Source organism: Camelus bactrianus, chromosome 33 (genome assembly GCF_048773025.1).
Source record: "Camelus bactrianus isolate YW-2024 breed Bactrian camel chromosome 33, ASM4877302v1, whole genome shotgun sequence".
Classification (NCBI taxonomy): domain Eukaryota; kingdom Metazoa; phylum Chordata; class Mammalia; order Artiodactyla; family Camelidae; genus Camelus; species Camelus bactrianus.
In genome coordinates, this window is record NC_133571.1 from 11,454,909 (window position 1) to 11,478,397 (window position 23,489).

The window sequence follows — 23,489 nt, forward strand, 5'->3', positions numbered from 1 at the left end:
CCCAACCCTTGGATGCCGGTAGCAGAAACTTACCTGGGAGCTGGTCTGGGGTGGGACATCCTGGTGATGGAGTCTGGACTGAGATGGTGTGAGGGGTGACTGCCTGGGCTGTCTCTGTCCGCAGAAGTCGCAGAGGTTGTTGAGAGTTAGTGCCATGCCAGGCAGTCCCAGGAGCCTAGCGTCAGAGCCGAATTCGGGAAGGAAAGCTGGAGTTTCCACAGCCTCTCTGCAGGGTTCCTCGTCTGTGAATCTGAAATAACACCTACTTTGCCTGGTGGGCGTTAAATGTCAAAGCGCTCTTCAAACCACAGAGGTCTGAAGACATGTGTATGTCCTGTATCACCCTTCCCCGTTCAAGCAGCTAAAAGATAGTGTTGTCTTTACAAACTTGCAGCTCCTCTCGCCAGTTCTGGGTCCTTGGGGCCTGCCCATCTGCCCAAGACACTTCGCTGTTCACCAGCCTCGGCCGCCCAGCCCGCCTGTAAAAGCTAAGAATACGTCATAAAACTGCTGTAAGGTTTTATGAGCCCTCTTTCCTTCCCGGGGACCAGTCCCGGTGCTGTGAATCATACCCGTGTCTGGATGTGGGGCTCCGAGTGCGGGGCCAGGAGGAGGCAAGCAGAGGGGTTGGGGACAGGTGGTTTCGTGGGGGTGTTTGGAGCAGCAGGATTGGGCCAACTCGGAAGGACTCCAGCTCTGGGTGATCTTGGCTGCCACCGGGACTGGGCCATTTAGTCTGGCCCCAAGAGAGAGGAAGGTGAAGAAAAAGTGGGGACAAAAGATGTCATGGTGCAATACACAAGTGTGGAGTCTAACAGACCTCGGTTCATGTCTCACCTCCGCCATTTTCTATCTGTGTGACCAAGCAGGTCGCTTAACCTCTCTGAGTACTAATTTATCATCCATAAAATCAGGATAAGAGTACAAAACTTACAGGGTTGTTCAAATGAGATAAATGGAACAAAGTGATTGATGTGTGTCAAGTATTATGATTATTTTTCGCCTAGTGTTTAGTAAGTAAATGTCCAATAAATATTTTCTGAATGGGTAAATGAATGAATGAATAAATACATGCATGGAATGAACTAGTTGTAGGAGAGGAAAAAGAAGAAGGAAAAAAAATTCTATCTCAAATGTCACCTCCTCCACGACAGCTTCTCTTACGCTTTCCGACTCCCGTTTTTCTCACCCACAATTTGAAGATTTGAGATTTGTTCATCTTCAAGCTCTCTCCCAGTTCTCATATTTGAAGATTCTTGATTAATTTCTTATTTCATTTCTTTACTCATGATTTACTGAACATTTAGTATGTGCTAAGTAGTGTTCTACCTCCTGTGAACAAGACACACAAAGCCCTTGCCCTCTTGACACTCGCTTTCTAGTGATTTCTAGAGGCGAGACATACACAAAACATGACGAGTGAATATGTTACATAATACGCTAGAAGTCGTTAAGTGTTGTGGAGAACTGGAAAGTAGAGTGGGGATGCTGAATGCTGGGAGCAAGGTATATCAATTAGGGAGGTCAGGGGAGGTCTCTGTCTACATGTGCCCTTGAGGCAAAGACTTATAAGAGGTGATGGAGTGAGTCCTGCTGCCATCTGGGAAAGTCCAGTTAGAGGCAACAGCCAGTGCAAAGGCCCTGAGGCTGGAGACTGTCTGGCACAGCAGAACAGTTAAGGAGGAGTCAACCCCGTTCTCGCTGTAAAATAGAAGCTGCAAGATGCAGTCCCCTTGGTTGACAAGGAGATGACTCCAGCTGCCCAGCTGTGGTTCACCATCCCTCTTTCCAACCTGTGTCCCCAGTCCCCTGTCTCCAGTCCAGGCCAAGTTCTCCTGCCTGAGAGTAAATTGTGTTGAAATTTCCTTCCTTCCTTCCTTCCTTCTTTCCTTTGTTCCTTTCCCTCTCTCTCTCCCTCCCTCCCTCAATCCCTCCCTCCCTCGCTTTCTCCCTCTTCCTTCCTTCCTTTCTCTCTCTTTCTTTCCTCCCTCCCTTCCTTTCTTTCTATTGAAGTTTAGCGGATTTACAATGTTGTGTTAATTTCTAGTGTACAGCATAGTGATTCAGTTATATATATACATATATATATATACACATACCTATATTCTTTTTCATCATGGGTTATTATAAGATATTGACTGCAATTTCCTGTGCTGTACAGTAGGGCCTTGTTGCTTATTTATTTTATATACAGTACTGTGTATCTGCTAATCCCAAATTCCTAATTTATTCCCCCTCCCTTTTCCCCTTTGGTAATCATAAGTTCATTTTCTATGTCTGTGAGTCTGTTTCTGTTTTATAAATAAGTTCATTTGTGTTATGTTTTTAGATTCCAGATATAAGTGATATCATATGATATTTGTCTTTCTCTAACTTACTTCACTTAGTATGGTTATCTCTTGGCCCATCTATGTTGCTGCAAATGGCATTATTTCATTCTTTTTATGGCTGAGTAGTATTCCAGTGTGTGTGTGTGTGTGTGTGTGTGTGTGTGTGTGTGTGTGTGTGTATACCACATCTTTAAGATCCAATCATCTGTCGATGAACATTTAGTTTGCTTCCATGTCTTGGCTCTTATAAACAGTGCTGCTATGAACATTGGGGTACATGTATCTTTTCTAATTATAATCCCAGGAGTGGGATTTCTGGATCATAGCGTAACTCTATTTTTAGTTTTTAAAAGACTCTCCATACTGTTTGAAGAAAATTCTTTTTAGGGAATATTTACATGTTATCAATCCCTCCACTGCGTAGAAATGAAACGCCAGAGCTTTGGCCGGGCAGGAAGGACTGAGGAGCAGCTGCTAACCCTGCATCTTCACCTGGAAGAAAGCAGCGGGAGAGGAAGGCGGCCAGGGCTGGGCGAAAGCAGGGAAGGTGAGCTGCTGTGACTAGGCTAAGTGCTGCTCTGGCTCCTGCTCAGCTCTGCCTTGTGGTGGGAGGAGCACCGGACGGGGAGTCAGGACGCCTGGTTCCTGCTGGGACCTTGCCACCAGCCGGGAAATCTGGCTCAAGCATTTCAATCTCAACCTCTGTTTCCTCTTCTGTATAACTTGAGGGCATTGAACTTGGAGATATCTGATATTCTCCAAGTCTAGCGGCCATGTGTCTGTCTTTCCCACAAGACGCTAGACTCCTAGCAGGGCAAGTCTGATTCATCTTTAATGCTTAGCATCTATTTCACAGGGACTGTGTTTGCTGAATCCCTGGAGGGCTTCGTCTTAGGGGAAGAGACGTCTCTACAGTGGGAGTCCTTTGTCAAGCAGGCCTTTCTTGGGAGGAGGCCCTAAACTTGGGCCGTTTGCCTGCTTCACTGCCCATGGGCCTCTTCAGCCACAGACCCTCTATCAAGGGGGAGCTGATGGGAAAAACCAGTTTGTTTACTTTTCATTAATTTCTCCCAAGTGAGCTGTGTGTAGGGGGAGAGGATGCTGGGAGCTGGTTAGAGGGGCGGACAGGCCCCGGGTCAGCCTATTCCTCCGAGAAGCCCTCTTAGGCCCATTCACTTCCTCACTGTCCTCACTCCTCCTGAGTTCAAAGCCCTGCCCAGGCAGATGCCTCCCAGCCCCCAGCCCTGGGATCTCCAGCCTTGTTCTGGTCTCACTCGGAGGCCCGCTGGCCTAATGAAGTGAACTTGCATGCGTCCCCACGCTCCTCCAGAGGGAGGCCCTGCTAGCAGCAGGCATGGCCCTGTAATTCCCCTGCCATTGATCTGTGGATGGTAATTCAGAAGCAGCCATGGCTGCTCTGCAGGGGAGCGAGTGGTGGAAGGTGGTGATTATAGAGGAGTGGCTTTGACTGCCAAGGAGTTTCCGGGGAGTTGCGGTGGCCCTCACATCTGCATGGCACTGGCAAGATTCTTGGGGCTGGATCCTCTATACCTCCTGCTCCCCTGTATGTGGCAGCAGAGAGGATGGGGAACAGGGTTGGTAAGATGGGAGGGGGAGAACAGGAAGTGGACTCTTCCATCAGGACCTGCCCGTGCCTTTTCCCATTAAGGAGCTGAGGCATTGCTGGTGACCGAAAGTGACATTTCAGGCTAGTATGCCAAGTGAAGTCCCTTCCCGTGGGAAAATAGTTCCAGATGACTGGGCCACATCCACACAGAGTGCCCGGACCACTGACCTAAAAAAATAATGAAAAGAAGGTAATGAAACCTAACTTCAGTACCTTGTTCACACGACCTCGGTCCCCTGCAGAGAAATCCCTCAAGTCTTGACTTGTCTCCCCAAGGCAGGCTCTGAGATCCAGGGCAAAGATGCTGGGCCTGGGGCCTGTTCCAATGACAACTCGTGAGACCTCCGGGGAGTTCTTCACATTGTCTGAGTCTCTGGTAGCTCGTTCAAAAATGGGGATTCCGATGGAACATGGTAGGTGAGAGAATTATGTGAGAAAGCAGGTGGGAAAATGCTTTATAAACCATAAAGCACTAACAAAAGTTAGCCAACAAAAATGTACTCAGTATCTTGTAATAATCTTTAATAAAAAGGAATATGAAAATGAATATATGTATGTATATGCATGACTGGGACATGATGCTGTACACCAGAAACTGACACACTGTAACTGACTATACTTCAATTTAAAAAAAAATGTGCTCATTTTTAGCAGCTACCTATATGCAGCATTGCAAAGCGAGACTTGTCACATGACAAGGTTTTTCTACCTGGGTTGCAGAATCCATCTCTAAAAGGCCATGAGGGTTTAAGGGTTTCAACAGCTTCCCCTAATCCCCATCCAACACCAGCCCATATTCACCACCCCCACACCTTGCTGCTGACTTCCAAGACCTTGGACAAGTGACCTGACCTCCACGGGTCTCATCACTTGAGCCGTGTTAGCTCTGACATATACCCTCCTCCTTTATTCCATCTCTTCTGCAGTCCTGTCCTAAACTTTGCCTTCTCCTCTCAGGGGAGCGACACTGGCCTCCCTGAATCTTCCCTTGGTTATGCTTACCCACAGGCACCCTCCTTTCCTCATATTCTTTGGTCTTTCCGGGTTTTGGCAAAAGAAATCTGTGTTCTTCCACAAGAGAGGTCCCTGAGAATTCTTTAAGTGGCTGGGAGGGGAACAGGATCTCATGTATTTTTGGTACCAGAGATAATCAGATAATCAGATAATTGTGCAATTAGCAGTAATTTTATCGCTCCTGTAATTTCCTTTTAACAAGAGCCCCCTTAAAAAAATGGAGTTATTTTTTTCCCCTTGTTGTTGTTTTGTCTGGAGCGTCTGTCATCAGGAATTTGGTCCGACTCCCACGCACTCGGCGATGCAGCGAGGGGGAGGGGCAAGATGCGGGAGGCAGAACTCCTGGGGGAGAGGATGTGCCTGGCGGGCCTCTCTCCCCGGCTTCCAGCCGAGCACAGGCTGCGGGAGGGGACCGCGGGAGGAGGCCACTCGGGTCTCCAGAGACTGACTCCCGCTGACTGGCCACTCCGCGCCGGCGCCCCCCCACCCCCATGCCCCGGGGCCGCCGCCGGGAGGGACTCTTGGGAAAGACCCCAGAGGCCGGGAGGGTGCAGCCGAGCTCACGCGGGCTTGGTGAGTGGAGGGAGGCCTTCCTGTTCCACGTCGCGGCCGGGTGCAGGAGCCAGCATTCCGGGTCCATCGGGCCCAGGACAGGGTTGGGCACCTCACTCACCCCCTAACGTGTCCCCAGCCCCACCACGGAGGCTGAAGCACAGAGGTGGCAAACACCCCCAAGGCCTTGTGCCAGGTATTTACCAAGGAAATTCCCAGCGATTTCCTCTCCCCTCCCCGGGCAGCGCCTGCTGCGTGTTCCCTGATGCGGGCCCCGGCTGTGCAATCAGCGGCCCGGAGACCTGCGGGGACCCGTAATTGCTCCGGAGTTGCCCGGGACTTTGCAAGGTAAGCACGCGCCGCGCTGCTCCCGGCCCGGTGCGCTCGGAGTGCCTGCCGGCCGCCCTCCCTCCCGCGGCGGATGCGGGGACCGGAGGCTGCGGGGGCTGCGCTGAGCCAGGTGGGCGAGCTCCGATGCCGCGATGCCCAGCCGGCCGCCTGGCGCTAATGGGGCCGGGGTACGGGAAACGGGAGGGGACAGGAGCGACTTGTGGGCGGAGAGGGGCCACCTGGCCATGTCCCCGGGGAAGAAGGCCTTGGGGGACATGGGCTCCTCCGGGGACACTGGCTCCTCCTGTCCCTTCCCTCCGGTGGAGAGGCGCCTCATTGATGAGCCTTGTCATCATCCTTCAAGTGTAATTTTTTTTTAAATTGCAAAAATCTTACAGAGCTATTAACCTCAAAAGAGTTTTAACATATGGCAGACCGAGTCTCCCTCTTACCCTAATTATAAGGCTTGCAGTAATGGGGATGTCTTTTAAGTTACAGCTGCTGCGCTTTCGGCTTTCGCTAACATTACATCCTATTAAAGAGCTACATTAAATGCATGCAAATTGCCGGAGCGACCGCGTGCTCCCGACCAATGAGGGGGACGGATTGCAGCCGAGGTGGCGATATCGAGGGTCAGACTCACCCTGCTGCGAGCACCATATGATCTATCAATCAAACTCCTCTCATTAATTAACTAATTCATTAAATATCTTTATATATGAAGGCCCGGCCAGGCGGAACATTGTGTTGACAGGGACGTCCCGTCAGCACTTAGCCGGGCGCGCTCCCCTCCCCTCCCTTACAAATCACCCGGTGACTAAGAGAGGTCAAATTCCCAGTGTCTGCAGGGACAGAAACAACCACTGGGGTGGGGGGACACCCTTGAGGGCACCCTCCTTGGGCGTCCCTGAACATGACTCCCCTCTGTGCGGCCTCTTCCTCCTGAGCCCTCTCTGCACTCACCCTGGAGAGTTGTAATGAGCTGTGTATATGGGTCTCCCTGACATCCCTAAAGGCCTGGGGCTGATAGTGCTCATCTTGGGACCCCCCTCCCCCACCAGTGGGCGCAGTGCGTGGCAGATACCCTAAATGTTGGTGGAATGAATGCTGCACTTGGAGTACTTTCCTCTCTCCAGAACCCCCAGCACTAAAGAGACCTTCTTTGCAAGCTCTTCTGGGCAGTGTGAGCAGACAGCGTCCCTGGAGAGGGATGCAGGAGTGATGGCTTAGTGGTGATGCCGGAGGAGGGACAGGGATGGTGGGGAGAAAGGAACTTTTGAAGTTCAGAGCTGGGCATCCAATAGCCACAGCCTCAGACACAAGCAAACTCTTGCAAGAAGAATGAAGCTGTGTTATTCTGTCAACAGTTGACAGACCTTGTACAAGGGATGGTGGGCTTGCTTGGTTGTTTATATACGTACATATGTATGTTTGTTGAACGACCATCATACAATCATTCCTTTCCTATATTATCTCAGGTAATGTTGACATCAACTTTGCCAGGTGGTTATTTTTACTTCCAGGCTAGGGGAGGAGAAACAGAGACTCGGAATAAGTAACTTATCCAAGGTCAAGTGGCAGAGCCGGAATTCAGATTCGGGCTTGCTGGATCCAAGACCAGTGCCTACTGCTATGTCATCGGCATGTACAAAATAACGCTCGGGGGGTCAGTGGATGTGCTGTTCTCCTCCGCTGCCTGCTGTTCCCCTCTGTTCACACAGTTGTCTTTCTGTCCTTGTTTTGCAACAGCTGCCTTCTCTGCTGGGCTGGTAGGTCTTTGCTCTCTGTTACTCGAGAGGGAGGTCACAGCACACCCCGTGCTCGAGGCTGCTGGCTCTTGACTGCGCTCAGAATGGCTTGGAGTCATTTTCCCTATAGAGCACCTCGGGGGACAGAACCAGCTGCCTTAGAGTGGGGTGCCTGGCAAAGACCTGCCCCCTGAGCAGCTGGGTACAAGGAATGGGGATGGGATGGGCACCTCCAAGCCAGCTCCTGGAGGACGCTCCTCTACCAAGCCCTGGCCCCTGTGAGAGAGAGGGCAGTCACTGGTGAGGGCTGCAAGTCAAAATAAAGACGCAATCTCCAGATGTTAGCCTTGGTTCCTGCTATTCAGCTCATGCAAGTCCCCAACCCACCCAGTCGAAGTCAGCTGTGTAGGCCAGCTTCCAAAGCCTGGGAATTCCTGGGAAAGCACATGCCCAGATCCCTCTCTACTCCCTCTCACCCCGCCTCTCTCCATCGTGCTCACTCTTGCCTTCTGAGACATGGGGCTAATGGACGTTGGCTGTTAGCACCCGTGATGTTGGGCGCCAACTTCAAGATGGGCCTCTCCAGCTCCCTCTGGCCCCCTTGGTTCCCAAGAATAGTTTTGGAATGGGGCGTGCTGTGTTAATGGGGGTTAATGGTAACCCCGGAATCAATTTTCCCTCCCAGAAGAAAATTCTCCGGGCTTAAGCTGCACAGCCTGTAATAGTGGAAATGGCTCTAGATTTGAAAAATTGGCACGTTGTAGTCCAACAAGGCAATTTTTGAATTGTTCCGCGCAGCTGTGCACCTCTGGACACAATGCTGCTTGCATCCTAAAGCGACGGGTTGGAGAGCAAGTTTCCAGCCCCAGACAGCTCTGATGCGGTTTTTTTCCTTCCCCGACCCCAGCTTGAATTTATCGTTTTGTCCCCCTGCCCCGAATCCTTAGAGCTGTGGCTTCTCCCTTAGGGACTGCCAGAGCTCCTGAGCAAGGAGACAGTACCTTGGCTTTCTGTAAAAACTCACTCCTGAGGGCAATGGGCCTGGGAAAGGGGGTTTCCTGAAGACCAGGGGTCTGTGCACAGGCTGAAAGAAGAGGCCAGGACAGCTCAGGACCACAGCTCCTGGACAGCGTTTCCCGGCCAGGGTCAAAGCTGGGCTTCTCTAGGACCTGGAAGAGGAGATGTCTGATTGTTGTGCAGGGTACTTGACTTTGATGAGCTGTGTTTCCTCTCTTATAAAATAAAAAACAAGGCTTCTTAGAATAAAAATACATGGTAGGTAGTTTACGTAATAGAACAGCAGAATGGGAGCATGCAAGGCCATGTGCCACTTACTTAGTGTCCCCTTTGTACCGATGGGGACATGGAGGTGGCCCCCAGTCACAAATCTGGTTGCTGGGGAAGAACTCGTCCTCACTCTACAGTGCTCCGGGCTTGGGATAATGGTCTAAGTGGCCAGGGAAAGGTCCCTGTTTTCAGCTTAGTGCCCCTTCCATGAGTCCTCTTCTCGGTGACTCAAGATTAGAACCATATAATGTGTTGAAATGGAACAAGGGATAAACCAGGGCTTGACTTATTATGTGGTCTGCCTGCCTTGCTCCCTTCCAGCCCCATTTCCCACAGTCCATCCTGTGATCGCTACCATGTCCATGGGTCCTACCATCCCTTATTCCTCCAGCTACAGTCCAGGCTCCTTTCTCTGGCTTATCCTGTGATTCATGAGATGACTTGTGCTGATTGCTCCAGCCACAGGTCTCACCACCATCAGCTTTCCTCCCTGCACCACCCTATCGGACCTGGTTTCCTGGTCATACTGACCTCTTGACTTCATTTCCTTGAATGCATCTTTCCTTCCTTCGCCTTTACATTCCTCATTTTCCTTTGCACATTCAGCTTCACCCTCCTAGAAATCTCTGTCTTCCCAGACCAGTCCCCCTCCTCCCTGTCTCCCTTCTCCTGGCTACCAGCTCACCCTTCCGTCTCAGCTGAGACACCAGTTCCTCTTCCCCGAGCCCCACAATCTGGATCAGGTGCTCTTCCTGTGGACGCCTGAGCCCCCTTTACGTCCCCCGGGCTGTCACTTCCCAGTCTGTGATGTCATCACCCATAGACCAGTTTGAACCTTCCATTAGAATGTAAGCTTCAGGAGGGCAGCGTCACGTCCACTGTTTTATGCCCAGCACCCTGAAGACGGTCTGGCTCACCACAAGCACTCCAGAAGTAACTGAACGACTTTTATAAAAATGCTGCCATTACTGCAGCAGAGAACAACCGATATTTATTGAGTGCTTTCATGTGCCAGAAACGATGCTAAGTGCCCTATGTGCATCACTGGATTCGTTTTAGTTCTTGCGTGAATTGAATGAGGCGAGAAACAAGGGAGTCTAATCCTGGCTCTGCCTGCAGCTGACTCTGTGACTTTCAGCTACTCCCAGGGTCTCATCTTCAGAATGAAGGAGAGGGAAGGGGGCAGACCGACTTAATCTCTCGGTTCTTTTTCCTAGGCAAAAATGGACTTGAGAGTCAGTCCATGCGGGCCCAGGGGGAATCAACCCTCAGGATTCAGAGAACCAGCAGACACAGAGGGTCAACTTTCTAGTCTGGGAGCAGGAGGAGAGGGATGTGGCCGTCAGGCTGGGAAGGGCGGCGGGTTGCGCTCCCACGCTGGGCTGGAGCTTCCACATAGAGAAGCCCGCTGCTGGCTGAGTCATTAGCGCTGGTCTCCTCGCCGTCACCTCGGCCATTGTCTGATTTAAGTGTAATAGCTTGTTTGGTGGATTTGGCCTTCTATAGAAATCCCCCCAAGAGTGAAGTGCCGCATTCAGCCGGGAGAGCGCAGGCCTTTGTGTGCTGGTGGCCCAGCCTCGGCTGAGCGTGTTTGGAGTTGGTTATCAAAGGGGAGGATAAATTAGAGCACGGGGCTGAGAAGAGAGGAAGAGGGGGCCCTTTCATCAGCAGGGCTGAGCACTCAGGCAGCTGCCTCGGGGCCGCGAAGCCCCAAGCCGGCCCTTTTGCCTTTTGGCAACGCTGGCGCTGCAGACCGGCCTGGCTGTACCCTGGTAGAGCCCAAGTTCTGCAGGAGGAGGGGTGGCAAGTGATGCTGATAACGAATGGCCTCCAGGCCTTGGAGGAGGCGTACTGGGGGGGCTGGTGGGCGGAGCCCGCCCCTCCTTGCCCCACCTCTCTCTTTCAGTCCAGTTTAGAAAGGACGCAAGCTTTAGCCCTCCTCCACCCCTTCCTGGAGTTACTGAAATCATGCTTCAGTAACGCTGAAGGCGCCAGGGGCCTCTTTACCCTTGGGGAGGCGGTTCAGGCTCCCCGCCCCCATCTGCCTCCCTCCAGCTGCCAACGCGCACTTACCAGCTGGCTGTCAGGACAGCTTTATGGCGTGCACTGGTCAGCCAGCGATGTGGAGCTCCCGGAACGAGAGATCCTGGGCACTCAACCCTCTCAACGGACTTGGCTTCTGCTGTCCGGATTCGGAGGCCAAGCTGGACACGGCTGTCAGCTGAGCCACAGACGGGGCTGCCGACGTAGTAAATTGCACCGAGTGCCCAGTTTTTTCTGCAGGAGCGCTTCCCTCTGTTTTTCAGTGGTTCTTCCTCCACCCTGTCCCCAACAGCATCCCTGGGCCCCTCACTGATGGCTTTTTGCAACGTGGGATCTTGGTCCACAAGCCCACTCCTTAAGGAACCAGAGAACTTTCATTTGCCCGCTAGCACCTAACTCTTGACAACAGTATCTTAGGTGCCTGTCATTTTCCAGCTGGGAGGGACCCAAGACACCAAGCTGCGGACCTATTATTAAAACCTATTTGGAGTTGCAGATATTTTAAAGAATTGTCCAAATGTGATGCCCCCTCACTCCCGAAGAACGCACATACAAAAGTTCAGCTGCCATAAACAGCAGCGTCCTACTGTATAGCACAGGGAACTATATTCAATAACTTGTCATAACCGCTAATGAAAAAGAGTATGTATATATATGTAACTGAATCATTATGTTGTACACCAGAAACTTAACACAACATTGTTATTCAACTATACTTCAATTAGAAAAAAAGTTTAGCTGCCATTTCAGGGGGTTTACACCCTCCAAGTCTATGTACACATCCCCTCCTGGCTGCACATTTGAATCACCTGGGGGCTTCTACAAAATTCCTGGGTCCAGACGTTACACACAGAGACTCTGATCTAAATGGTCCAGGGTAGGATCTGGGCATCAGAATTTTTTATAAAACTCTCTAGGGGGTTCTAACACAGCCAAGACTGAGAGTCATTGCCCTAGGGACTGTCAGATTGTCCTCACACCCTCTGATTAAGAACCTCAGCCTTGGACATTCAGTGCCTGTATGGAGAGGCGTGTAGGAACACACCTGCTGGGGCGGTAGTAGGGAACGGGGCAGACGCCATGCACGGATTTATCGTTTTGCCCACTGCGTTTAAAATCCTTTCCTTCTTTCCTCACCCCTTGAGGGGTGCTTCCTTGGTGTAACACTTAAAATAATTTTAGCACATCGCATGGGAAGGGAGCCCGGTTGCCTTGATGTGCTTCTGTCATTTCAAGGAGCTCAATAAAAATTTAGTTTCAGTCTTCATTCAATGCAACTTCCGCAGAGAGGTCTTATGTTGCAAACCCGAGTTCTCTTTTCATCTGGTCACCCCTGGGGAATTTGTGTATTTGAAATTCAAACAATATTTGGGCAAAAAGCATTTCTCATTATATGCGGTGGAGAAGGCCAGTGAGAGGAAAGCATTGGGAAATGATTGAGTGACATTTCTATTTGCTGGTTTGACTTTTCCACCAGGGGCCGCCGTGCTTTGGGGCTGCCAGAGAAACTCAGCTTCCTGGTCTGGACTGGAAATGCCAGGCCCCTGGAAAAAATAATTTGGAGGAGAAAAATATGAGTGGGCTAGAAACGGATTTGAAGAGTCAATGTGACCTCATGCTGATGTCGTTGGTAAGATACAGAATTCTGTGTTTCACATAAGTTCTCCCTAGGAAAGAGATTGTTCTACACTCAAGGTTGAAGGGAACTCGGAGACCATCTGCCGCTACCTTTTTTTGGTAGGCAGATCCCCTCTCTAATGTTTACACTGACACTGGTCAAGCATTTAAATGGATTCACACCTTGATTCGCTCCTTTGTGGACCCTCAACAATGTCGCATGCTTGGCAAGGTGTGTAGGGGAATTTAGAGACTGATTGATGGGTAATACCTTCCCTTAAGTAACTTATAGTATCCTGAGGACCAGAACAGCTAAAAAGCCAGGGAGACAAGATAAATGCTGGGAGGGCAGGGAGCTGGGCGAGGGGATGGGTGTTGGAGGAGGGGCAGGTGGGAAGAATGTTAACCTTGACTGAGAGTCCATTAGAAGCCAGACCCTTTTCCCAACTTACTTCTTTGCATCATTACAACAACTCTTGAAAATCAGCACTGTTATCATCCTCACCCCCTCTTTACAGACAAGGAAACTGATGCTCAGAGAGGTGAATTTGCTCTCCCAAGGTGACAGAGCCATGAAGGAGAATAAATATTTTAACCCCATATATCCCAGGCCAATCCTTTTGCCGTTGTAACGGTCTGCTTTCCCAAGAGGAGTTCAAAAAAGGGCAAAGGCTGACTTTTGGCTGGGCTGGGGGGCGAGAAGGAAGGGATTTGGGTAGGCAGAAATTGGTGACAGAAGGTACACTGAGGACAAAATTTCCCCAGCTCAACAATGGGGAAGAAAAAGTAACAGCTTGGGCTGGAATGTGAGGGTTGAGAACGAGAGTAGGACGGTAGGTTAGGACAGGATTTTGAAGGCGCAGAAGCTGAGAAGGTAGATTTGGGGTCGTAAAGATACGAGAGGACCTGAAAAGTTTTTGAGGCGAGAAGGAGTCTAATGTGATCACTGTTACCGTTTATTTTATTTTTTAATTTTTAATTTTTAATTTTTTTGCAGGGGGGAGGTAATTAGGTTTATTTATTTATTTACTTTTTTCAGTGGAGGTGCTGGGGACTGAACCCAGGACCCCGTGCATGCTAAGCGTGCGCTCCACCACTGAGCTGTCCCCTCCCTCTGCTACTCTTGATTTAGGAGTTAGAGAAGAGAGTTTTGAACCCTGGCTACGTTTCCTAGCTACGCAATTTGGGGCAGATTATTTAAGCTTTCTGTGCCTCAGTTCCTTCATCTGTAAAATGGGAGCGCTGAATAGTACTTCTGTCCCGGAGTTGCGGTAAGGACCACATGAGTCATGTCCTTGGAGGGCTTAGAATAAGGCCGGGCACATAAGTTCTTCGTAAATGCTGGCTGTAACTGTTACCCTTTGGGAATGTAACTCTGATGATGGTGTATGTAGCAGGGATGGAGGGGGGAGAGAGGGAAGGCTTGGATGTTAGCTAGGAGGATGTTGTAACAGCTGGGCAAGAGGGTCTAAGGGTTTCCCCTTGACTGGGACCCAGGGAATGTAGCCAAACACGGGGAGGCGGAGTCAGCGTTACTATGCTTCTGATTGGCGGTGGGGCCTCACTCAGGAGTCCCCGGAGATGACTCTTAGCTGGGAGAAAATCTTCAGTCCTGGACCTCAGGGCACTGGGAGAAGCTGCAGGTGAGGAGGGGAAGACGACTAGAGTGAGAAGCAACCCCAGAGCCAAAAGAGACCTGGGGGGAGGGGGAAGTCTAGCCCTGCCCCTGGCTGGTTTCTACGTGGCATTTCTGAGTCCTTGTCCCCCAGCCCTGGGTCCTGGGAAGCTCCGTCCTTATGCTCCCTCCGAGCCCTTCCTGAGCCCCCCACTTGCCCTTGGTAGCTGCTTCCCCAAATGGTCAGGGCCTGGGGGTCCTGGGCCCCTGTCAAAGCAGGCCATGTTTCCTGCTGCTGCCTTGGGGAGGCTGGGCGTGAGCGATGGGTGGACCTCATGCCCAGGCTGCTCTGACCTGGAGGGAGAGGGAAGGATTTGGGGGATGGTGGTAGGTAGCAGCAGTTCCCCTTGGGAGGGGAAAACTGATGAGTGACCAGCTCTGGGGCTTTCGGAGGTTCCCTGCTGCCACAAGAATCCCTTGATGAGGATCCAGTGCCTTTCTCTATTGCCCACGCCTGTCTTGATAGTGGCATCGTGAGGGGTGTGGGTACCAGCTCACCTCCTGGAAGGGCTGCTGAGGGAGGCTGGAGGGCCTCTGGTAGGTAGAGGGGTTCAGCCTGGACCCCCCACCTCCCAGCCCTCCATCCTCCATTCAATCCCATCCTGCCTCTGGGCATCAGGGATTCAGACAAAAGGAGGCTTGCACTGGAAGGGGGGAGTCCTATAACAAAATTACCAGCCTGCTGTCAACCAGGCGCTCCGCCTCGCGGAACAGACTCCAGACAGGTTGCAGCGTGTCAGGCCTGGGCCTGCCCGGGCTTGGCAGGGGGTCCTGTGGGCAGACAGAGTCAATTACCCAGAAAGGTTCCACTTAACTTCCCCTGCTGTTTGCAGACCCTGCCCCGGCCTCTGCAGCCTTGCTGGCCTCGGCCAAAGCACCATCAGCCTGTGCTGGAGCCAGCTGCCTGCCAGCTCTGTCCTAGAACATGTCCCATGCCACCGGCTCCAGGAGTCCAGCCTCCTGGCCGCACTGGCTCTTGGCCAGTGGATTTTCACTTCTCCCCCTGCAGACCTCGCAAGGTCCTCAGGTGGGAGGGACACCAAGGGGCTGCCTCCTCTTGTGTCCCTCTTGTGAGGCAGAAGCATCCCCCATGTCCTCATCCACCTCAGTCACCTGTCCTAGTCCAGAGGGTAGTGACAGTCTGGGCTCTGGAGTCAGACAGACATGGGTTGGACGCTGGGATCAGCCACGCACTGCTGTGTGACCTGGCACGTTGATGTAACCTCTTTAAAACTACAGTTCCACCGTCTGTGAGATGAAAATAATAATAAAATATATCTCATAGGATTACCATGAGAATCAGAGAGATAGTGGGCGTGAAGTACTGTAAGTGCCGGCCCAGGATGACTGCTCCCCAACATTCTTCCCTTCCTCACCCATGACCCCCCTCCGCTCCCCCGTCCTCCCCTGCTCCCCGCCCCAACCCCCGCCCTCCTCTTCCTCCTACTTATTCATTTAAGATCGTCAGTCATCAGGAAGTTGGTGTTTTGGTTCCTCCTTTTTGCTATAGAAACCTGAAGGGGGAGAAAACCTAGCTTCTAGTCCAGCCTTAATTGTCAGTTCTCTGCATATAGAACTGAGCCTACACCACCACAAATACTAACCTCCAACTGGTTAATGCTCATTGAGCAAGGTCAAGGACTTTTGGGTTATTTTAGTTCCTAAGCGTCACGGGTTTTCCACCTGCTTAGCCACTGAAGTTTTGTCTTTCACAGACATTTCCTTCCTGTGCACCCCCTCCACCTGCACAGTCATCTTCCACATCATTGCCGTTGGTCAGAAACATTCAAAAGATGCAGTTTAGAGCTTTTGCAGCTATAATGCTGTCATGGGATTTCAGCTTTCAACATGCACCCTAAGATGAAAGGCAGGACCCTGTCGTTTGGTCATCAAGTCATTCAACAAACACTCACTGAGAGCTTATTATGTGCCTGGGAGCTCAGACACCTCAACCCTTCAAGAAGTGAGCAGCCCACTGGGGAGGTATATAAGTAAACAGATGATTAGAATCGAGCATGCTATATGCTACAACAGGAGTGGGGTAATGTGACTGAAGAAGAGGGCTTGGAGAGGCTTCTGGGACTAGATAGAAGCTACATTCTACAGCTCGAGTACAGCTGGGCTGGAAACATGGACAGCTGCACTGTCCCTCCAGCTCTGAGGAGGAGCATGGTACCTGAAGATGGAAGTATCTTGCTTCTCACTGGGCTCCAGTCCAGCCACCAGCCATCTTTCTCCATTTGGACTTCTGTTGCAATCTGCTCACAAGGTCTCCTCTCCGAGGGGCCACGCATGGCTGCAGCCTCTCAGGCATGGGGCAGTCTCCCCCATTCATCTCCTCTGCCAAGCAGGTGGGTGGGTGAGGTGGGCCTGACAGATTCTGTGAGCAGTGACTGCACCCTAGCACTGCCCTAATTGTGCTAGACAGAGCTGTTTAAATACCACCAGCCAGAATATTACTCAAATTAAAAATGAGGCCTTAAATGTCATTATTTGTGTCATTATTAATAGCCCCTAATTGTGTTCTCTAATCATCATGAAATTATGTTAGTATTAATATTCACGTCAAAGCTGCCTAGGGAACTTGGAAGATTTAAAAAAAAAATTATACCATATGTCAGTTCCCACGAATGTGAAGCAAGTGCTGGTCTTAGTGCCATAGTTCCGGCTGGAGATGGGACGGTGGTCTCTGTGGCTGGGGACCGGGATAGCCCCCGATTGCCAAGGTCCTCTGAATTCCCGCCCCCTGAGTCACTGACTCTTGGACCCCATCATTTCACAAGACCCTTGGAAGCATGAGTGGGACCTGTTCTCACCAAAGGCTCCACGAGTCTCCTTCTAGCTGCTCTCATTTGGTGAGGAGATTGGAGTCTGCTCAGACTGGGATGTGTTTGGTGCCCTGGGACACGACACTTCTCCTCCCCCTGCAGCTTTGAGACCTGCCTGTGTCTAGACACCATAATATGAAACACGTGGCGAGCACGCCTGTCCTCACTCTCCATCTACTCAGAGACTCCGCCTCTGAGCATTTGGGATTCCGTCCCAACTGCCCTTCGTGGCTTGGGGAAGTCGTGACGTGATGCCAAAAAAAAAAAAAAAAAAAAAAGTTTCAGTCTCCCAGAGAAATTTGTTGTATTCTGTAACATGGAAAGAACTTCTGGAAAATGTACTTAGAGATTCAGCTTTTAAAAACATATACACATAGTAGTTTGTATCTGCTAATCCCAAACTCCTAATGTATCCTCCCCCCCCCCCCGCCGCCTTTCCCTTTCGGTCATCGTAAGTTTGCCTTCTATGTTGGTAAGTCTCTTTCTGTTTTCTAAATAAGTCAGAACTGTACACAGTTGCTTGTGATAACCTAGAATGAAAGAGAAGTATGAAAAAGAATATACATCTGTTTAACTGAATCACTCTGCTGTACAACAGAAACTAACCCAACATTGTTAAGTCAACTATACTTCAATTTAAAATAAAAAGTACGTACAGAGTGACCATGAAATCTGGAAATGGGTGAATCTATGTCCTCAAGGCGATCCTGGTCCTGTAAGGAATAATATAGAATTAGCTGTGTTTCCGGTTTATGGATAACCCTGGACTTGGCCCCAGGCTAAGCTTGCCGGGACTTCTTTGGGGGAAACACTGACCCCCAGGATTAGGATGGGCTCCCTCTGGAAGCTTGTCTTTTCTCATCAGAGGCACCAGGAGGGAGCACCTCCGTCTCCTCTCAGCCCATGGGATTCGAGTTCTGCCTCCCCTGCAGGCTGACACCAGGTGTAAGAGGTGGGGCGGTGGCGGTGACGGTGACGAGGCAGGCGCTGTTGCCAATTAGAGTTTCCCTCCCCGTGGGGATGTGGGGGGCGAGCGCCCTGGGACCCCCAGAGGCATCAGCCTCCTGCTGGTATCACTCACTGGCTCCTCTTCATCGTTTCTACAACATTCCTTTAGGCTGCCTGCTCGTCGCCTCAGTCATCCGCTAATGGGGTCCACGTGACCGCAATGTGTCAGACAAATCTGGGCCAACCGCTTCACTCTCTTCCCCGAGCCCTTGGAATTCTCTGGAACTGAGACTATTCAAATGCCTTTCTTGGTGAAACAGCAGGCTTCCAACCCCACCCCCCCCCCAAATATTATGACTTGAGTTAAATATAACCCAGAGCATGAACATACTGGCACAACACGGGCGGGGCGTGGAGAAGCCGGGGACTGAGCAGCTTGCAGACATGGTCACACTCTCTGTCACCCCCGGGGGTGGCAGGGCGTCCACAGGCCCCGTGGCCACTCAGGCAGGGAGCCCACATGCCCACACGGAGGCCTGGAGCTTTAGCCTGGGTGGGTCTTCAGTCTGCGGGTTTCTGCACGTGTTCTGTTTTTTTCTAATCCATGGGGTGTGACTTAAAGGGTCAGGGAGGATGTGTTTTAGCTGTGGTGTGGAAAGGGAGGCTTGCCTGCTTTTTCAGATGTGAAGGGAGAATGAGAGCAGGACGGGGACACTCAGGTGGCCTCAGCTGCGGCCGGCATGCTGATGTGGGTTTCCAAGCCAGAGGGCACACATGCCCGCTTTGGTCACTGGACTGCCTTTAAAGATAATCTAGCAAGAGAAGCCTTGATCTGTGGAGAGGAAGGTGGGCAGAGGCATGTTTGGGACCATGAGCCAGGTCCTCCGGTCCCTCTCCCGGTTCCCCTCATGCAGAAGTGTGTGATGAAAACTCAGTGGGTAATAGATAAGCAAAAGGGTTTCTGAAAGTCGGACTCTCTGAATTCCAAACCCAATGATTACAGTAATTGTTAGCCTAGGGCTGGATTTGAACCAGTGAACCCAGAATAGAAGAGTTGAATAGGCCTCCTCTCAGAGCCATTCTGCCACCGAGTTACCCGGCAACAGCCACGTGGCTGTGTCCATTTCTTCTCTGCTTGGGGCCAAACAGCAAACAGTCAGGCTAGTCCAGAAGAGCATCTATATGGACATCTTCTTGGTGTGACGAATACTTACACACGTAGGAGGATTTATAGCGTCTGTAACACGCTTCTACTTAAACTGCCACCTCTGATCCCCATATGATAAGTAGGGCAGGTGTAATTACCCCCCAGTGTCCAGATGAGAAAATTGAGCCTCACCACAGGTGTTGGCCCACAGCTATACAGCTTATAAATGACAGAGTGGAGTTGACCCCAAGTTTTCTGGTTGCCGGGGCTACATTTGGAATAGTCCCCTCCCATCGGGTACACTGGTCTGCACCCCTCCAACCCCGACTCAGACAGAGGTAGCTTGGGAATTCCGAGAAAAGCCAAGAGGCTGGCTAGATCATGAATTCTGTAAAGGTGGCAGCAACAATATTATTAAGCTCTCTGCCCTTCCCCAAAGCTTTTCTCTTCTTGAGTCATATCTCTGGTGTGCATGAGAGTGGTCCAGAGGGATGTGTGGGCAGGTGTGAAAGGAAGGTGGTGACAAAGAGTTTCCCCTTTCACGGTCTTAGCTTTTGTTCTCTGTGGCCCTTCCTGGAAGACGAGTCAGCAGAAAGATGTCCCCTTCTGAATCTGAAAACAAAGCACAGAGTACCTCCTCCCCATCATTCTCCCAACCCCTCCTCAAAAAGGCAAATCCCGAGATGCGTTCTTTGAGAGAGAGCTTGCGGGGAGGGAGGGGGTTCCAACCTCCCTTGGTGCTTCCTGTGGGGGTCTGAGGAAGAGGCAAGAGCCATAGGAAGGAGAGGCACCCCTGAACTCCCACCTGAGCTGCCCACCTGCCTCTTGCTGGAGGAAAACAGGCAGAAAGCCGGGTTGGTGGGCCTCTCCAGACACGTGATTCTGCCCCATCTTCCGTCCTGAGACCCACTGTCCAGCTTTCCACTTCCGTGCCCCCCTAATCCTCCCTACACCCCCATCTGCCACTCCACAAAGCCCCTGTTAGAAGTTGACGAAGCTGACTGGCTGCTTAATGTGCTACAGGTGTTGTTGCTAGGCAACCACCCCACTCTGCAGCGCAGGCTCTGTCAGCCCGGCTCAAACCCCTGGTAGCACTTAACCCCGTAACTGCTTAACGCGAACGCTAATTGCCCAGGCCCACCGAGCAGCACACTCGTCCGCCGTAATCAAGGAGCGGGCGGGTGGATTCTCACCACCTTCAGGACCTCAACCAGCACTTCTCACCGCTGAGCCCTGGACCCGGCCACCGCAAGCACACTGTGGAGGCCTTTTGTTTACCAGTGTCTGATCCTCCTTTCCGGCGGCACCGTCGGATACTGGATGTAGTGTTGGCCACCTCCCTCCACTGGACTGGATTCTCCCTGAGTCAGCCGAGCGCCTTGACTGCTCTCTGGTCTCCAGGAAAGAGGTTGCAGGCTTGTTTCTGCATTTTAAATGATGTACAGATTAACCCTCAACCTCAGTTAGGAATGAAATTCATTCTTCGATGTCAGTTTTGCTGGGGAGGACCACCAATTTTGGACAATTCTTCCAACCCTGATTGTTTCCCCGCAATCCTGTTTTGGACTTTGCTGCCCCAGGTGGAGTAACTCACCATCCTTTAGCTGGACCAGGAAGCTCTAAACATGCACAGATAGCTACTTAGCACATAGTTCAGACTCCAGCAGAATAGACCTGTTCCTGAGTTGGCCTCCCCCTTTCAGACTGTGATCACACTGCCCAACTCAGGACAGGCCCTCAGCAACCGTTGTCACATGCATGACCCCAACCAGGTTTCACTTCTCTCTTCTAAACCACAGGGTTAGGTTGCCAGCAATGGGCGAGCCATTAAGAGCCAGAGCAGATGCCCCGTTCTTCCTACCTCCTTCTCATGAGACTGAACTCTGCCGATAAACCAGATTATAGGAGATGCCCACGTGGTGCCGAATCATCTTTCTGCTGATGGGGTACCGGATGGGGAAGGGTAGGTCTAGACCTGCAGGATCATAGAAGTGGAGATTCCCACCCATTCCCGAAAGCCAGCTTCTCCCAGACCAGCTGGGCACCTCCCACGATGCCAGAACTCTGGGAGGAGGTGGACCATCACTTAACCCTTCCCTTCCTGGCAGTTACCTAATTATTCAGGGGCGCGGGAGCAGAGAGAGAACGTACTTCCGTTGAACTAAAATTTATGCTCATTCTTTATTTAGGAGCAAGTGTTTCAATCCCAGAGTCCTACCTCAAAGTAAGCATCGTGCCCCCCCGCGGGTGGAACATGTCGGGCAGTGCTCTCCTGCCTAAGTGCATGCTCCCATCTAACCCTTACCACAGCTCCAGGCCCTGGACGTGATGATTTCCAGCCCACATGTAAAAAACTGAGGTTCAGAGAGGTGAGGGAACTTACCCCAGTTTGCACAGTAGTAAGGGCATTCTAAACTACACTGCATCCTGGGAGATTTGAAAACCACCGTTCAGAGAGGTTAAGTGACTTGCCTGAGATGCCACAGCCAGTGAATGGTGGGATTTGACTTCTCATTGGCCTGCCTCTAAAGGCCTTTTCATGTTTTGTCCTTCCCATCGCATCATTTTTGGGAATTCTTCCTCCAGGACCTGTGCGGATGGAGCCCCCACCGTGTGAGAAGTCCATGTGTCCCACAAGGAGGAGGAGTGGCTTCCAGGGAGCAGCAGAGGCTGAATCCTGAACAGGCTGTACCCTGAAGTGAGGGGCTCTGTGCGCTGCTTTCCCTTCCTGGGAAGGGACCACACTGGGGAGAGAGAGGGAGGGAGAAAGAGAGGGAGGAGGAGGAGGAGGAAAAGGAGAGAAGGAGGGGAGGGGGAGAGGGAGAAGGTGGAAGAGGAAGAGGGGGAGGAGGAGGAGGGAAAGGGAGGGAAGGAGGGAAAGAGACAGAGAGAGGAAGCTAGAAAGAGAAAGACACTCGCGCACACACCCGCACGCACCCACCCACACCCAGACGTCTTGTGCCTCCAGCCCCACGCCCTCAGCTTCCCTCCCTCATCTTGGGTCAGCAAAGCCTTGGCTTCAGACTCAGCCACTTGTTGCCAGCTGGTGGCATCCAGAGTTGGGAGTGCCAGTTCGGTCACAGGTGACAGCACTGGAAACATCATCGTGGCCATGGCTCCTTCCCAGTAGACCCAGTGGGTCCTGGAAAGCCCCAGTTGGGGAATTAAATGGGGGCAAAGAGAGATGGCATAGGATGGGTCCGAGTGGGGAGGGGAGGGCGAAGGGCTCGCCCCATGAGTTTAACACTTTCATGCAAGTGGTTTCTCAATAAAGTATTAATAATGTTCCTATAATTGATACTTCAGGGCAATAACCTCTGACAAAATGGCCCTGATTAGCAGATAATTGAGTGTGTTGGATTGTGTCCTGAGAGAGCTGAACGCCAGGCAAGGCCCATTAGCCCGTCGTAATGACCCCTTTTGTCAGGTATTAGTGTCATTAAGAGCCTGCTCTCTGAAATCAGTCCCTTTATTTAACTCTTTTCCCTAATTATATGGATCATTTTACAAATCAAAGCAAATGTTTGCATACAGCCCCATCATGCAGTGGAGCGAGGCTGGAGGAGCAGGTTGGGGGAGCAGGCTGGAGATTTGTGAGTGGAGAGTCCTTGGGAGGAGGGTACTTGTGGTCCCTGGGAGATTTCCAGAGGACATAGGCCCTTAGGAGAGCATCCCATGAGAAGATGGTGCGGCCCGTGGGCTCAGGTGCCTGCGAGAGGAAATATCTGGAGGGGGGTGACCTGCCAGGAGAGTTTGCAGGCCATCCACAGGTCACCACCTGTGCCTCTGAATCCATCTTGGCAGAACATGGGGCCTCCTGGCCTCAGATCGGCTGGATCCTTGACACAGAGAGCTCCAGGGTGCAATAGGTTGGTACCTGAGCCCAGCCACAGGGCCCCCAGAAGACACAGGACACCTGAGCTAATCATCTGGGTTTTGCCCAGAGCTGACTCACATGTGCATCAGGAAGCAGGAGCCTCTGGGAATGGCGGGAGAGGATAAGTTGGGCCCAAGTCTGCCCGCTCTCGGAAAATGTGACCACGGTGGCCACATGTCTGTGCTTAGAGCTGGCAGCTAGGTAAGCGGCGGGTGCTCCTGGGACTCCCAGGGACTCGGGGCCTGATCAGCCCCCAGGCCACACACAGAAGTTGACACAACAGGAAACTCAAGGGACAGAATGCTGCTTCTGACCTGTTCTCCCTCGCGCCTTCTCACTCATTAAAAAGTAGAGACCGTTTCCCATTTATTTGAATCCGCTCGCTGCCTGACGCCTTTCCCACCCTCCCAGCTCTGCACAAAGCTTTTCATCCCAGGGCAGGTTCACGTGTGGGTGAATCAGAAAG

The 23,489-nt window shown here is 51.6% G+C and overlaps 2 long non-coding RNA genes across 4 annotated transcripts; one reads left to right on the top strand and one right to left on the bottom strand.

Moving 5' to 3' along the window:
- Positions 1–5,311: 5,311 nt before the first annotated feature.
- LOC105067848 (uncharacterized) lies at positions 5,312–21,938 on the top strand. Of its 3 annotated transcripts, none has more exons than XR_835196.3 (3): positions 5,312–5,871; positions 12,409–12,561; positions 21,733–21,938. It is a non-coding gene; the product is annotated as an uncharacterized LOC105067848 (long non-coding RNA). The 3 variants fall into 3 exon arrangements; XR_006724448.2 differs by lacking the exon at positions 21,733–21,938 and adding an exon at positions 20,946–21,717; XR_006724447.2 differs by lacking the exon at positions 21,733–21,938 and adding an exon at positions 15,939–17,714.
- LOC123616446 (uncharacterized) lies at positions 17,469–19,313 on the bottom strand. Its single transcript, XR_006724449.2, has 3 exons — positions 18,133–19,313; positions 17,708–17,764; positions 17,469–17,581 (listed from the first exon to the last, which is right to left on the bottom strand). It is a non-coding gene; the product is annotated as an uncharacterized LOC123616446 (long non-coding RNA).
- Positions 21,939–23,489: the final 1,551 nt, after the last annotated feature.